This window comes from Staurois parvus, unplaced genomic scaffold, assembly GCF_062004578.1.
Source record: "Staurois parvus isolate SC_StPar_1 unplaced genomic scaffold, SC_StPar_1.0 ptg002282l, whole genome shotgun sequence".
Classification (NCBI taxonomy): domain Eukaryota; kingdom Metazoa; phylum Chordata; class Amphibia; order Anura; family Ranidae; genus Staurois; species Staurois parvus.
Genome location: NW_028320078.1, coordinates 64,968 through 77,627, shown reverse-complemented (window position 1 = coordinate 77,627; position 12,660 = coordinate 64,968). Strand labels below are relative to the sequence as shown.

General features: G+C 46.4%; 1 protein-coding gene and 15 non-coding genes across 16 annotated transcripts in view; all 16 read left to right on the top strand.

Annotated features, from left to right (window-relative positions):
• Positions 1–12,660, top strand: part of HECTD3 (HECT domain E3 ubiquitin protein ligase 3) — a 106,276-nt gene that overhangs the window by 48,611 nt on the left and 45,005 nt on the right. The gene's annotated exons all lie outside the window — the stretch shown is intronic.
• On the top strand, positions 149–263 carry LOC149431364 (U5 spliceosomal RNA). The gene has a single exon (XR_016309287.1). It is a non-coding gene; the product is annotated as a U5 spliceosomal RNA (small nuclear RNA).
• On the top strand, positions 1,008–1,122 carry LOC149431363 (U5 spliceosomal RNA). Its single transcript, XR_016309321.1, has one exon. It is a non-coding gene; the product is annotated as a U5 spliceosomal RNA (small nuclear RNA).
• On the top strand, positions 1,863–1,977 carry LOC149431362 (U5 spliceosomal RNA). The gene has a single exon (XR_016309286.1). It is a non-coding gene; the product is annotated as a U5 spliceosomal RNA (small nuclear RNA).
• Positions 2,719–2,833, top strand: LOC149431361 (U5 spliceosomal RNA). Its single transcript, XR_016309285.1, has one exon. It is a non-coding gene; the product is annotated as a U5 spliceosomal RNA (small nuclear RNA).
• On the top strand, positions 3,575–3,689 carry LOC149431360 (U5 spliceosomal RNA). The gene has a single exon (XR_016309320.1). It is a non-coding gene; the product is annotated as a U5 spliceosomal RNA (small nuclear RNA).
• LOC149431359 (U5 spliceosomal RNA) lies at positions 4,430–4,544 on the top strand. Its single transcript, XR_016309284.1, has one exon. It is a non-coding gene; the product is annotated as a U5 spliceosomal RNA (small nuclear RNA).
• LOC149431358 (U5 spliceosomal RNA) lies at positions 5,286–5,400 on the top strand. Its single transcript, XR_016309283.1, has one exon. It is a non-coding gene; the product is annotated as a U5 spliceosomal RNA (small nuclear RNA).
• Positions 6,142–6,256, top strand: LOC149431357 (U5 spliceosomal RNA). The gene has a single exon (XR_016309282.1). It is a non-coding gene; the product is annotated as a U5 spliceosomal RNA (small nuclear RNA).
• LOC149431356 (U5 spliceosomal RNA) lies at positions 7,000–7,114 on the top strand. The gene has a single exon (XR_016309319.1). It is a non-coding gene; the product is annotated as a U5 spliceosomal RNA (small nuclear RNA).
• Positions 7,856–7,970, top strand: LOC149431355 (U5 spliceosomal RNA). The gene has a single exon (XR_016309281.1). It is a non-coding gene; the product is annotated as a U5 spliceosomal RNA (small nuclear RNA).
• Positions 8,714–8,828, top strand: LOC149431354 (U5 spliceosomal RNA). Its single transcript, XR_016309280.1, has one exon. It is a non-coding gene; the product is annotated as a U5 spliceosomal RNA (small nuclear RNA).
• On the top strand, positions 9,570–9,684 carry LOC149431353 (U5 spliceosomal RNA). Its single transcript, XR_016309279.1, has one exon. It is a non-coding gene; the product is annotated as a U5 spliceosomal RNA (small nuclear RNA).
• On the top strand, positions 10,438–10,552 carry LOC149431352 (U5 spliceosomal RNA). Its single transcript, XR_016309322.1, has one exon. It is a non-coding gene; the product is annotated as a U5 spliceosomal RNA (small nuclear RNA).
• On the top strand, positions 11,297–11,411 carry LOC149431351 (U5 spliceosomal RNA). Its single transcript, XR_016309311.1, has one exon. It is a non-coding gene; the product is annotated as a U5 spliceosomal RNA (small nuclear RNA).
• On the top strand, positions 12,153–12,267 carry LOC149431350 (U5 spliceosomal RNA). The gene has a single exon (XR_016309300.1). It is a non-coding gene; the product is annotated as a U5 spliceosomal RNA (small nuclear RNA).

Here is a 12,660-nt window from a genome sequence, read left to right as displayed (position 1 = left end):
TGGTATTTGGATCTGAAGTATCCTTTTCCTTTGATTGGGTTCCGCACCTTATTTGGCTCTGTTTGTGAATGATATGAAATAAGGAGTCACCGTGAGCTGAGCAGCATCTGTGTGCCGCCGGCAACCTCGTTTAGGGCTGGGGTTCTTTATACTCTGGTTTCTCTTCAGATCGTATAAATCTTTCGCCTTTTACTAAAGATTTCCGTGGAGAGGAACAACCATGAGTTTCAGAGAATTTTTTGATGCCTAGCTGATGCTGGGCTTGCTCACTTGTTGAAAAATAGATTGAGTTGCTCCGTTTTTGGAAGATCTTTCGACTTTGCCAATGTTGTTGTTGGTGGTGGTGAGGAACATGACGTAGACGCTGATCGGATTGTCTCGTTTTACCAACGGGTTATGGAAGTGTTTGAAAAGTGGTTGAATTTTCTGGGCTCGGATCAAAGTTTCTGGTGTATCCAGCCAAAGCTGAACCTGCTCTAATCCTGTAGGGCTTTCCCTCGGTAGCGAAATGCGTCGCAGCATGTTGGAAGCATTTCCCGCGTTCTTCAGGTTAGCTCTTTTTGTCCTGTCGACCCGTGTGGTTCTATTGGACTGTGTGTAAGGGATCCTTCAAAAGCACAGGGTGACCTTCCATAGCCCAATTCCATTGGCATGCCCGTGGTATGATGCTGGTGAAGCTCATCACTACAAGTGCCTACGGAAGCCCGCTAAAGAGCTGTAAAGACATGCAAATGAGGCCGCTCTGCCTTCTCCCATAATCCCCTGCAGTAGGCCGTCCTTTGGCTTGTCTGTATTTGCATAACCCATCGTATCTCGGGTAACATGTACTGGCATTTTTGTCTAGGTAAACCTTTTCTGGTGGTATTTGGATCTGAAGTATCCTTTTCCTTTGATTGGGTTCCGCACCTTATTTGGCTCTGTTTGTGAATGATATGAAATCAGGAGTCACCGTGAGCTGAGCAGCATCTGTGTGCCGCCGGCAACCTCGTTTAGGGCTGGGGTTCTTTATACTCTGGTTTCTCTTCAGATCGTATAAATCTTTTGCCTTTTACTAAAGATTTCCGTGGAGAGGAACAACCATGAGTTTCAGAGAATTTTTTGATGCCTAGCTGATGCTGGGCTTGCTCACTTGTTGAAAAATAGATTGAGTTGCTCCGTTTTTGGAAGATCTTTCGACTTTGCCAATGTTGTTGTTGGTGGTGGTGAGGAACATGACGTAGACGCTGATCGGATTGTCTCGTTTTACCAACGGGTTATGGAAGTGTTTGAAAAGTGGTTGAATTTTCTGGGCTCGGATCAAAGTTTCTGGTGTATCTAGCCAAAGCTGAACCTGCTCTAATCCTGTAGGGCTTTCCCTCGGTAGCGAAATGCGTCGCAGCATGTTGGAAGCATTTCCCGCGTTCTTCAGGTTAGCTCTTTTTGTCCTGTCGACCCGTGTGGTTCTATTGGACTGTGTGTAAGGGATCCTTCAAAAGCACAGGGTGACCTTCCATAGCCCAATTCCATTGGCATGCCCATGGTATGGTGCTGGTGAAGCTCATCACTACAAGTGCCTACGGAAGCCCGCTAAAGAGCTGTAAAGACATGCAAATGAGGCCGCTCTGCCTTCTCCCATAATCCCCTGCAGTAGGCCGTCCTTTGGCTTGTCTGTATTTGCATAACCCATCGTATCTCGGGTAACATGTACTGGCATTTTTGTCTAGGTAAACCTTTTCTGGTGGTATTTGGATCTGAAGTATCCTTTTCCTTTGATTGGGTTCCGCACCTTATTTGGCTCTGTGAATGATATGAAATCAGGAGTCACCGTGAGCTGAGCAGCATCTGTGTGCCGCCGGCAACCTCGTTTAGGGCTGGGGTTCTTTATACTCTGGTTTCTCTTCAGATCGTATAAATCTTTCGCCTTTTACTAAAGATTTCCGTGGAGAGGAACAACCATGAGTTTCAGAGAATTTTTTGATGCCTAGCTGATGCTGGGCTTGCTCACTTGTTGAAAAATAGATTGAGTTGCTCTGTTTTTGGAAGATCTTTCGACTTTGCCAATGTTGTTGGTGGTGGTGAGGAACATGACGTAGACGCTGATCGGATTGTCTCGTTTTACCAACGGGTTATGGAAGTGTTTGAAAAGTGGTTGAATTTTCTGGGCTCGGATCAAAGTTTCTGGTGTATCTAGCCAAAGCTGAACCTGCTCTAATCCTGTAGGGCTTTCCCTCGGTAGCGAAATGCGTCGCAGCATGTTGGAAGCATTTCCCGCGTTCTTCAGGTTAGCTCTTTTTGTCCTGTCGACCCGTGTGGTTCTATTGGACTGTGTGTAAGGGATCCTTCAAAAGCACAGGGTGACCTTCCATAGCCCAATTCCATTGGCATGCCCATGGTATGGTGCTGGTGAAGCTCATCACTACAAGTGCCTACGGAAGCCCGCTAAAGAGCTGTAAAGACATGCAAATGAGGCCGCTCTGCCTTCTCCCATAATCCCCTGCAGTAGGCCGTCCTTTGGCTTGTCTGTATTTGCATAACCCATCGTATCTCGGGTAACATGTACTGGCATTTTTGTCTAGGTAAACCTTTTCTGGTGGTATTTGGATCTGAAGTATCCTTTTCCTTTGATTGGGTTCCGCACCTTATTTGGCTCTGTTTGTGAATGATATGAAATCAGGAGTCACCGTGAGCTGAGCAGCATCTGTGTGCCGCCGGCAACCTCGTTTAGGGCTGGGGTTCTTTATACTCTGGTTTCTCTTCAGATCGTATAAATCTTTCGCCTTTTACTAAAGATTTCCGTGGAGAGGAACAACCATGAGTTTCAGAGAATTTTTTGATGCCTAGCTGATGCTGGGCTTGCTCACTTGTTGAAAAATAGATTGAGTTGCTCTGTTTTTGGATGATCTTTCGACTTTGCCAATGTTGTTGTTGGTGGTGAGGAACATGACGTAGACGCTGATCGGATTGTCTCGTTTTACCAACGGGTTATGGAAGTGTTTGAAAAGTGATTGAATTTTCTGGGCTCGGATCAAAGTTTCTGGTGTATCTAGCCAAAGCTGAACCTGCTCTAATCCTGTAGGGCTTTCCCTCGGTAGCGAAATGCGTCGCAGCATGTTGGAAGCATTTCCCGCGTTCTTCAGGTTAGCTCTTTTTGTCCTGTCGACCCGTGTGGTTCTATTGGACTGTGTGTAAGGGATCCTTCAAAAGCACAGGGTGACCTTCCATAGCCCAATTCCATTGGCATGCCCGTGGTATGATGCTGGTGAAGCTCATCACTACAAGTGCCTACGGAAGCCCGCTAAAGAGCTGTAAAGACATGCAAATGAGGCCGCTCTGCCTTCTCCCATAATCCCCTGCAGTAGGCCGTCCTTTGGCTTGTCTGTATTTGCATAACCCATCGTATCTCGGGTAACATGTACTGGCATTTTTGTCTAGGTAAACCTTTTCTGGTGGTATTTGGATCTGAAGTATCCTTTTCCTTTGATTGGGTTCCGCACCTTATTTGGCTCTGTTTGTGAATGATATGAAATCAGGAGTCACCGTGAGCTGAGCAGCATCTGTGTGCCGCCGGCAACCTCGTTTAGGGCTGGGGTTCTTTATACTCTGGTTTCTCTTCAGATCGTATAAATCTTTTGCCTTTTACTAAAGATTTCCGTGGAGAGGAACAACCATGAGTTTCAGAGAATTTTTTGATGCCTAGCTGATGCTGGGCTTGCTCACTTGTTGAAAAATAGATTGAGTTGCTCCGTTTTTGGAAGATCTTTCGACTTTGCCAATGTTGTTGTTGGTGGTGGTGAGGAACATGACGTAGACGCTGATCGGATTGTCTCGTTTTACCAACGGGTTATGGAAGTGTTTGAAAAGTGGTTGAATTTTCTGGGCTCGGATCAAAGTTTCTGGTGTATCTAGCCAAAGCTGAACCTGCTCTAATCCTGTAGGGCTTTCCCTCGGTAGCGAAATGCGTCGCAGCATGTTGGAAGCATTTCCCGCGTTCTTCAGGTTAGCTCTTTTTGTCCTGTCGACCCGTGTGGTTCTATTGGACTGTGTGTAAGGGATCCTTCAAAAGCACAGGGTGACCTTCCATAGCCCAATTCCATTGGCATGCCCATGGTATGGTGCTGGTGAAGCTCATCACTACAAGTGCCTACGGAAGCCCGCTAAAGAGCTGTAAAGACATGCAAATGAGGCCGCTCTGCCTTCTCCCATAATCCCCTGCAGTAGGCCGTCCTTTGGCTTGTCTGTATTTGCATAACCCATCGTATCTCGGGTAACATGTACTGGCATTTTTGTCTAGGTAAACCTTTTCTGGTGGTATTTGGATCTGAAGTATCCTTTTCCTTTGATTGGGTTCCGCACCTTATTTGGCTCTGTGAATGATATGAAATCAGGAGTCACCGTGAGCTGAGCAGCATCTGTGTGCCGCCGGCAACCTCGTTTAGGGCTGGGGTTCTTTATACTCTGGTTTCTCTTCAGATCGTATAAATCTTTCGCCTTTTACTAAAGATTTCCGTGGAGAGGAACAACCATGAGTTTCAGAGAATTTTTTGATGCCTAGCTGATGCTGGGCTTGCTCACTTGTTGAAAAATAGATTGAGTTGCTCTGTTTTTGGAAGATCTTTCGACTTTGCCAATGTTGTTGGTGGTGGTGAGGAACATGACGTAGACGCTGATCGGATTGTCTCGTTTTACCAACGGGTTATGGAAGTGTTTGAAAAGTGGTTGAATTTTCTGGGCTCGGATCAAAGTTTCTGGTGTATCTAGCCAAAGCTGAACCTGCTCTAATCCTGTAGGGCTTTCCCTCGGTAGCGAAATGCGTCGCAGCATGTTGGAAGCATTTCCCGCGTTCTTCAGGTTAGCTCTTTTTGTCCTGTCGACCCGTGTGGTTCTATTGGACTGTGTGTAAGGGATCCTTCAAAAGCACAGGGTGACCTTCCATAGCCCAATTCCATTGGCATGCCCATGGTATGGTGCTGGTGAAGCTCATCACTACAAGTGCCTACGGAAGCCCGCTAAAGAGCTGTAAAGACATGCAAATGAGGCCGCTCTGCCTTCTCCCATAATCCCCTGCAGTAGGCCGTCCTTTGGCTTGTCTGTATTTGCATAACCCATCGTATCTCGGGTAACATGTACTGGCATTTTTGTCTAGGTAAACCTTTTCTGGTGGTATTTGGATCTGAAGTATCCTTTTCCTTTGATTGGGTTCCGCACCTTATTTGGCTCTGTTTGTGAATGATATGAAATCAGGAGTCACCGTGAGCTGAGCAGCATCTGTGTGCCGCCGGCAACCTCGTTTAGGGCTGGGGTTCTTTATACTCTGGTTTCTCTTCAGATCGTATAAATCTTTCGCCTTTTACTAAAGATTTCCGTGGAGAGGAACAACCATGAGTTTCAGAGAATTTTTTGATGCCTAGCTGATGCTGGGCTTGCTCACTTGTTGAAAAATAGATTGAGTTGCTCTGTTTTTGGATGATCTTTCGACTTTGCCAATGTTGTTGTTGGTGGTGAGGAACATGACGTAGACGCTGATCGGATTGTCTCGTTTTACCAACGGGTTATGGAAGTGTTTGAAAAGTGATTGAATTTTCTGGGCTCGGATCAAAGTTTCTGGTGTATCTAGCCAAAGCTGAACCTGCTCTAATCCTGTAGGGCTTTCCCTCGGTAGCGAAATGCGTCGCAGCATGTTGGAAGCATTTCCCGCGTTCTTCAGGTTAGCTCTTTTTGTCCTGTCGACCCGTGTGGTTCTATTGGACTGTGTGTAAGGGATCCTTCAAAAGCACAGGGTGACCTTCCATAGCCCAATTCCATTGGCATGCCCATGGTATGGTGCTGGTGAAGCTCATCACTACAAGTGCCTACCGAAGCCCGCTAAAGAGCTGTAAAGACATGCAAATGAGGCCGCTCTGCCTTCTCCCATAATCCCCTGCAGTAGGCCGTCCTTTGGCTTGTCTGTATTTGCATAACCCATCGTATCTCGGGTAACATGTACTGGCATTTTTGTCTAGGTAAACGTTTTCTGGTGGTATTTGGATCTGAAGTATCCTTTTCCTTTGATTGGGTTCCGCACCTTATTTGGCTCTGTTTGTGAATGATATGAAATAAGGAGTCACCGTGAGCTGAGCAGCATCTGTGTGCCGCCGGCAACCTCGTTTAGGGCTGGGGTTCTTTATACTCTGGTTTCTCTTCAGATCGTATAAATCTTTCGCCTTTTACTAAAGATTTCCGTGGAGAGGAACAACCATGAGTTTCAGAGAATTTTTTGATGCCTAGCTGATGCTGGGCTTGCTCACTTGTTGAAAAATAGATTGAGTTGCTCTGTTTTTGGAAGATCTTTCGACTTTGCCAATGTTGTTGTTTGTGGTGGTGGTGAGGAACATGATGTAGACGCTGATCGGATTGTCTCGTTTTACCAACGGGTTATGGAAGTGTTTGAAAAGTGGTTGAATTTTCTGGGCTTGGATCAAAGTTTCTGGTGTATCTAGCCAAAGCTGATCCTGCTCTAATCCTGTAGGGCTTTCCCTCGGTAGCGAAATGCGTCGCAGCATGTTGGAAGCATTTCCCGCGTTCTTCAGGTTAGCTCTTTTTGTCCTGTCGACCCGTGTGGTTCTATTGGACTGTGTGTAAGGGATCCTTCAAAAGCACAGGGTGACCTTCCATAGCCCAATTCCATTGGCATGCCCATGGTATGGTGCTGGTGAAGCTCATCACTACAAGTGCCTACGGAAGCCCGCTAAAGAGCTGTAAAGACATGCAAATGAGGCCGCTCTGCCTTCTCCCATAATCCCCTGCAGTAGGCCGTCCTTTGGCTTGTCTGTATTTGCATAACCCATCGTATCTCGGGTAACATGTACTGGCATTTTTGTCTAGGTAAACCTTTTCTGGTGGTATTTGGATCTGAAGTATCCTTTTCCTTTGATTGGGTTCCGCACCTTATTTGGCTCTGTGAATGATATGAAATCAGGAGTCACCGTGAGCTGAGCAGCATCTGTGTGCCGCCGGCAACCTCGTTTAGGGCTGGGGTTCTTTATACTCTGGTTTCTCTTCAGATCGTATAAATCTTTTGCCTTTTACTAAAGATTTCCGTGGAGAGGAACAACCATGAGTTTCAGAGAATTTTTTGATGCCTAGCTGATGCTGGGCTTGCTCACTTGTTGAAAAATAGATTGAGTTGCTCTGTTTTTGGAAGATCTTTCGACTTTGCCAATGTTGTTGTTGGTGGTGAGGAACATGACGTAGACGCTGATCGGATTGTCTCGTTTTACCAACGGGTTATGGAAGTGTTTGAAAAGTGATTGAATTTTCTGGGCTCGGATCAAAGTTTCTGGTGTATCTAGCCAAAGCTGAACCTGCTCTAATCCTGTAGGGCTTTCCCTCGGTAGCGAAATGCGTCGCAGCATGTTGGAAGCATTTCCCGCGTTCTTCAGGTTAGCTCTTTTTGTCCTGTCGACCCGTGTGGTTCTATTGGACTGTGTGTAAGGGATCCTTCAAAAGCACAGGGTGACCTTCCATAGCCCAATTCCATTGGCATGCCCATGGTATGGTGCTGGTGAAGCTCATCACTACAAGTGCCTACCGAAGCCCGCTAAAGAGCTGTAAAGACATGCAAATGAGGCCGCTCTGCCTTCTCCCATAATCCCCTGCAGTAGGCCGTCCTTTGGCTTGTCTGTATTTGCATAACCCATCGTATCTCGGGTAACATGTACTGGCATTTTTGTCTAGGTAAACCTTTTCTGGTGGTATTTGGATCTGAAGTATCCTTTTCCTTTGATTGGGTTCCGCACCTTATTTGGCTCTGTTTGTGAATGATATGAAATAAGGAGTCACCGTGAGCTGAGCAGCATCTGTGTGCCGCCGGCAACCTCGTTTAGGGCTGGGGTTCTTTATACTCTGGTTTCTCTTCAGATCGTATAAATCTTTCGCCTTTTACTAAAGATTTCCGTGGAGAGGAACAACCATGAGTTTCAGAGAATTTTTTGATGCCTAGCTGATGCTGGGCTTGCTCACTTGTTGAAAAATAGATTGAGTTGCTCTGTTTTTGGAAGATCTTTCGACTTTGCCAATGTTGTTGTTTGTGGTGGTGGTGAGGAACATGATGTAGACGCTGATCGGATTGTCTCGTTTTACCAACGGGTTATGGAAGTGTTTGAAAAGTGGTTGAATTTTCTGGGCTTGGATCAAAGTTTCTGGTGTATCTAGCCAAAGCTGATCCTGCTCTAATCCTGTAGGGCTTTCCCTCGGTAGCGAAATGCGTCGCAGCATGTTGGAAGCATTTCCCGCGTTCTTCAGGTTAGCTCTTTTTGTCCTGTCGACCCGTGTGGTTCTATTGGACTGTGTGTAAGGGATCCTTCAAAAGCACAGGGTGACCTTCCATAGCCCAATTCCATTGGCATGCCCATGGTATGGTGCTGGTGAAGCTCATCACTACAAGTGCCTACGGAAGCCCGCTAAAGAGCTGTAAAGACATGCAAATGAGGCCGCTCTGCCTTCTCCCATAATCCCCTGCAGTAGGCCGTCCTTTGGCTTGTCTGTATTTGCATAACCCATCGTATCTCGGGTAACATGTACTGGCATTTTTGTCTAGGTAAACCTTTTCTGGTGGTATTTGGATCTGAAGTATCCTTTTCCTTTGATTGGGTTCCGCACCTTATTTGGCTCTGTGAATGATATGAAATCAGGAGTCACCGTGAGCTGAGCAGCATCTGTGTGCCGCCGGCAACCTCGTTTAGGGCTGGGGTTCTTTATACTCTGGTTTCTCTTCAGATCGTATAAATCTTTCGCCTTTTACTAAAGATTTCCGTGGAGAGGAACAACCATGAGTTTCAGAGAATTTTTTGATGCCTAGCTGATGCTGGGCTTGCTCACTTGTTGAAAAATAGATTGAGTTGCTCTGTTTTTGGAAGATCTTTCGACTTTGCCAATGTTGTTGGTGGTGGTGAGGAACATGACGTAGACGCTGATCGGATTGTCTCGTTTTACCAACGGGTTATGGAAGTGTTTGAAAAGTGGTTGAATTTTCTGGGCTCGGATCAAAGTTTCTGGTGTATCTAGCCAAAGCTGAACCTGCTCTAATCCTGTAGGGCTTTCCCTCGGTAGCGAAATGCGTCGCAGCATGTTGGAAGCATTTCCCGCGTTCTTCAGGTTAGCTCTTTTTGTCCTGTCGACCCGTGTGGTTCTATTGGACTGTGTGTAAGGGATCCTTCAAAAGCACAGGGTGACCTTCCATAGCCCAATTCCATTGGCATGCCCATGGTATGGTGCTGGTGAAGCTCATCACTACAAGTGCCTACGGAAGCCCGCTAAAGAGCTGTAAAGACATGCAAATGAGGCCGCTCTGCCTTCTCCCATAATCCCCTGCAGTAGGCCGTCCTTTGGCTTGTCTGTATTTGCATAACCCATCGTATCTCGGGTAACGTGTACTGGCATTTTTGTCTAGGTAAACCTTTTCTGGTGGTATTTGGATCTGAAGTATCCTTTTCCTTTGATTGGGTTCCGCACCTTATTTGGCTCTGTTTGTGAATGATATGAAATAAGGAGTCACCGTGAGCTGAGCAGCATCTGTGTGCCGCCGGCAACCTCGTTTAGGGCTGGGGTTCTTTATACTCTGGTTTCTCTTCAGATCGTATAAATCTTTCGCCTTTTACTAAAGATTTCCGTGGAGAGGAACAACCATGAGTTTCAGAGAATTTTTTGATGCCTAGCTGATGCTGGGCTTGCTCACTTGTTGAAAAATAGATTGAGTTGCTCTGTTTTTGGAAGATCTTTCGACTTTGCCAATGTTGTTGTTGGTGGTGGTGGTGGTGGTGAGGAACATGACGTAGACGCTGATCGGATTGTCTCGTTTTACCAACGGGTTATGGAAGTGTTTGAAAAGTGGTTGAATTTTCTGGGCTCGGATCAAAGTTTCTGGTGTATCCAGCCAAAGCTGAACCTGCTCTAATCCTGTAGGGCTTTCCCTCGGTAGCGAAATGCGTCGCAGCATGTTGGAAGCATTTCCCGCGTTCTTCAGGTTAGCTCTTTTTGTCCTGTCGACCCGTGTGGTTCTATTGGACTGTGTGTAAGGGATCCTTCAAAAGCACAGGGTGACCTTCCATAGCCCAATTCCATTGGCATGCCCATGGTATGGTGCTGGTGAAGCTCATCACTACAAGTGCCTACGGAAGCCCGCTAAAGAGCTGTAAAGACATGCAAATGAGGCCGCTCTGCCTTCTCCCATAATCCCCTGCAGTAGGCCGTCCTTTGGCTTGTCTGTATTTGCATAACCCATCGTATCTCGGGTAACGTGTACTGGCATTTTTGTCTAGGTAAACCTTTTCTGGTGGTATTTGGATCTGAAGTATCCTTTTCCTTTGATTGGGTTCCGCACCTTATTTGGCTCTGTTTGTGAATGATATGAAATCAGGAGTCACCGTGAGCTGAGCAGCATCTGTGTGCCGCCGGCAACCTCGTTTAGGGCTGGGGTTCTTTATACTCTGGTTTCTCTTCAGATCGTATAAATCTTTCGCCTTTTACTAAAGATTTCCGTGGAGAGGAACAACCATGAGTTTCAGAGAATTTTTTGATGCCTAGCTGATGCTGGGCTTGCTCACTTGTTGAAAAATAGATTGAGTTGCTCCGTTTTTGGAAGATCTTTCGACTTTGCCAATGTTGTTGTTGGTGGTGGTGAGGAACATGACGTAGACGCTGATCGGATTGTCTCGTTTTACCAACGGGTTATGGAAGTGTTTGAAAAGTGGTTGAATTTTCTGGGCTTGGATCAAAGTTTCTGGTGTATCTAGCCAAAGCTGATCCTGCTCTAATCCTGTAGGGCTTTCCCTCGGTAGCGAAATGCGTCGCAGCATGTTGGAAGCATTTCCCGCGTTCTTCAGGTTAGCTCTTTTTGTCCTGTCGACCCGTGTGGTTCTATTGGACTGTGTTTAAGGGATCCTTCAAAAGCACAGGGTGACCTTCCATAGCCCAATTCCATTGGCATGCCCATGGTATGGTGCTGGTGAAGCTCATCACTACAAGTGCCTACGGAAGCCCGCTAAAGAGCTGTAAAGACATGCAAATGAGGCCGCTCTGCCTTCTCCCATAATCCCCTGCAGTAGGCCGTCCTTTGGCTTGTCTGTATTTGCATAACCCATCGTATCTCGGGTAACGTGTACTGGCATTTTTGTCTAGGTAAACCTTTTCTGGTGGTATTTGGATCTGAAGTATCCTTTTCCTTTGATTGGGTTCCGCACCTTATTTGGCTCTGTTTGTGAATGATATGAAATAAGGAGTCACCGTGAGCTGAGCAGCATCTGTGTGCCGCCGGCAACCTCGTTTAGGGCTGGGGTTCTTTATACTCTGGTTTCTCTTCAGATCGTATAAATCTTTCGCCTTTTACTAAAGATTTCCGTGGAGAGGAACAACCATGAGTTTCAGAGAATTTTTTGATGCCTAGCTGATGCTGGGCTTGCTCACTTGTTGAAAAATAGATTGAGTTGCTCTGTTTTTGGAAGATCTTTCGACTTTGCCAATGTTGTTGGTGGTGGTGAGGAACATGACGTAGACGCTGATCGGATTGTCTCGTTTTACCAACGGGTTATGGAAGTGTTTGAAAAGTGGTTGAATTTTCTGGGCTCGGATCAAAGTTTCTGGTGTATCTAGCCAAAGCTGATCCTGCTCTAATCCTGTAGGGCTTTCCCTCGGTAGCGAAATGCGTTGCAGCATGTTGGAAGCATTTCCCGCGTTCTTCAGGTTAGCTCTTTTTGTCCTGTCGACCCGTGTGGTTCTATTGGACTGTGTGTAAGGGATCCTTCAAAAGCACAGGGTGACCTTCCATAGCCCAATTCCATTGGCATGCCCGTGGTATGGTGCTGGTGAAGCTCATCGCTACAAGTGCCTACGGAAGCCCGCTAAAGAGCTGTAAAGACATGCAAATGAGGCCGCTCTGCCTTCTCCCATAATCTCCTGCAGTAGGCCGTCCTTTGGCTTGTCTGTATTTGCATAACCCATCGTATCTCGGGTAACATGTACTGGCATTTTTGTCTAGGTAAACCTTTTCTGGTGGTATTTGGATCTGAAGTATCCTTTTCCTTTGATTGGGTTCCGCACCTTATTTGGCTCTGTTTGTGAATGATATGAAATCAGGAGTCACCGTGAGCTGAGCAGCATCTGTGTGCCGCCGGCAACCTCGTTTAGGGCTGGGGTTCTTTATACTCTGGTTTCTCTTCAGATCGTATAAATCTTTCGCCTTTTACTAAAGATTTCCGTGGAGAGGAACAACCATGAGTTTCAGAGAATTTTTTGATGCCTAGCTGATGCTGGGCTTGCTCACTTGTTGAAAAATAGATTGAGTTGCTCTGTTTTTGGAAGATCTTTCGACTTTGCCAATGTTGTTGGTGGTGGTGAGGAACATGACGTAGACGCTGATCGGATTGTCTCGTTTTACCAACGGGTTATGGAAGTGTTTGAAAAGTGGTTGAATTTTCTGGGCTCGGATCAAAGTTTCTGGTGTATCCAGCCAAAGCTGATCCTGCTCTAATCCTGTAGGGCTTTCCCTCGGTAGCGAAATGCGTCGCAGCATGTTGGAAGCATTTCCCGCGTTCTTCAGGTTAGCTCTTTTTGTCCTGTCGACCCGTGTGGTTCTATTGGACTGTGTGTAAGGGATCCTTCAAAAGCACAGGGTGACCTTCCATAGCCCAATTCCATTGGCATGCCCAT